Source organism: Phascolarctos cinereus, unplaced genomic scaffold, assembly GCF_003287225.1.
Source record: "Phascolarctos cinereus isolate Bilbo 61053 unplaced genomic scaffold, phaCin_HiC Scaffold_5;HRSCAF=322, whole genome shotgun sequence".
Lineage (NCBI taxonomy): Eukaryota > Metazoa > Chordata > Mammalia > Diprotodontia > Phascolarctidae > Phascolarctos > Phascolarctos cinereus.
The window spans coordinates 444,507,676-444,510,256 of record NW_027555958.1 but is presented as its reverse complement, the minus strand read 5'-3'; positions in this window follow the sequence as shown (position 1 = coordinate 444,510,256).

Here is a 2,581-nt window from a genome sequence, read left to right as displayed (position 1 = left end):
AGTGAACAGGATCAGGAGAACATTTTACACAGTAACAGCAATATTGTTCAATGAAGAACCATGAATGACATAGCCAGTCTCAGTAATACAGTGATCCAAGATAATCCCAAAGGGCTCATGATCAGGCATGCTGTCTGCCTCCAGAGAAAGAACTGATATTGACTGAATATAGACTGAAGCATGCTCTTTTTCACTTTAATTTTTTTCTTTTATTCGAGTCTTGTACAAAATGACTAATGTGGAACTGTTTTTCATAATTGCACATGTATAACCTATATCTGATTGCTTACTATTTCAGGGAGGGGGGAGAGGAAAGAGGGGAGAGCAATAGAATTTGGAGCTCAAAATTTTAACTAAAAATGTTTGTAAAATTGGAAAAAATAAATGAAGAAATTCTGAATTTCAGTTAGAAATTAACAAAAACAACGATGAAATTTTTTCCATCTGAGTTCATGGACCCCTGCCTCCTAAAATCTATCCATGAGCCCCAAGTTAAGAACCCCTGTCCTAGAGGCACTAAAAAGTGACTGAAATTTCTTGGGCATAGGACTGATCCTTTAGGAATATAAATTTAATAGCTGTGTGGAGGATAGAGTGGAGAAATGAATGACCTCAGTCAGAGACACCAATTAAGATGCTATTGCAATAATTCAGATAAGAAGTGATTAGGACCTGAACTAGGCAGGTGGCTGAGTGAAGAAAAGGGATGGATTTGAAAGAGTATTAGAAGTAGGTTCAACAAAACTTGGCCACTGGTTAGACAGTTAATGATGAGTGAGAAATTCAAGATGATGCCATGGTAGTAAGCCTAAATGACTTCTAGAAGAATAAGGGAAAAGATAATTTTCTAATTTGAACGTTTTGCATTTGAGATGTCTATGGGGCATCCAGTAGGAAATGCTCAATAGGCAGTGGGTGATGTGGGACTGGAGTCCAGAAGAGAGGTCCAGGCTTATATCTTAAATCAAATACCTGCATCAGGCAGGGGAATGGGCTGGACGACCTTTAACAATTCTTTCCGGGGCAGCTAGGTGGCTCAGAGGTTAGAGCACCCCACTGAGAGTCAGGAGGACCTGAGTTCAAATTTGATCTCTAATACTTGACACTTACTAGCTGTGTGATCCTGGGCAAGTCACTTAACCCCAATTGCTTCACAGCAACAAACAAAAAAAATCCCTTCAATACCCAGAGAAGTTGTTCTAATTCTGTAGTCCCAAATATTGGAGCTTTACAGAAAGCTGGTGTTTCTATGTTTTCTTACTCAAAGTTTTTGCTGGTCTGATTCTAATGGAGCAGTAATAATTAAATCATAATCCCGCAAACAGGAATTCTTTAAATAATTATATGGAAAACAGAGCAGGTATAACAATCCAAGGTTTTACATCACATAAGTTGATCTCTCTCAGAATGACAAGAATGAATTAAGGACACTATAGAACATAAAAGTTGTCACGCGTTTTATTTTATCACCCAGACGTTTTTTAATGCATAGCACACCTTATTCCTAGCCCCCTTTAAGGGCAGCCATTGGCTTTCTACGTTGACTGCCAACCGAGGCTACCGCCAGTCTCCCTCCCTCACAGATGTTGTTCAGTTGTTTCCATCATGTCTAACCCTTTGTGACCCCATTTTTGGATTTTCTTGGCAAAGATAGTGGAGTGGTTTGCCATTTCCTTCTCCAGATCATTTGACAGATGAAGAAACTGAGGCAAACAGGGTTAAGTGACCCCGGACAAGTCACTTAATCTTGATTGCCTCGAAAGAAAGTCCTTTCAGGATAAGCTTGCCTGTCTATCCACATAGAAAAACAGAAGTTCACGAAAACCATACATTGCCCAGGTTGACATGAAATTGGGTGGCCAATTCATCTACAGCTGACATTTATAAAATGCTTTAAGGTTTGCAGAAAATTGTATTGTCTTTATGTCAGTGCATACGAATGATAAGACAGGAAAGAGCAGGCTGGATCAAAGTAATGAATGCTTTCAATGATCTCAAACAGTTCTCTGCTACAAAAGCCCATCTTTTTAACACCAAAGTCTATGACTTGGAATCATGACATAGGGCAATCTCAAAAGGCAAAAAATTGCAGATGATCCAAAGGCAATAGAAAGATAAATAGTGGGTATAAGCAGGCTGTGATATGTTGCCAGCTGTGATTAGCTGGAAAAACCTCTGGCTTTACCCTTTCTCTAATAGTTTGTCTGTATTCTGACATAAACTCCTTGGGCAATTAGGTGGCACAGTGGATAGAGCGCTGGCCTTGGAATCAGGAAGGCTCATCTTCATGAGTTCAAATCTGGCCTCAGACACTGTGTGACCCTGGCCAACTCACTTAGCTCTGTTTGCCTTAGTTTCCTCATCTGTAAAATGAGCTGGAGAAGAAAACCCCAAATGGCATCACAGAAGAGTCAGACACAACTGACTCTAAATTCTATATGCCCAAACCTAATCTTCCTCTTGAAGTCCAGTTCTGAAGAACTAACAGACTACTGGAGATCTCTCACTAGATGACCCCTCTGAACTTCATATTCAACCTATCAACAGTGGAACTATTTTTCCCCATAGACCCAACCCTCAT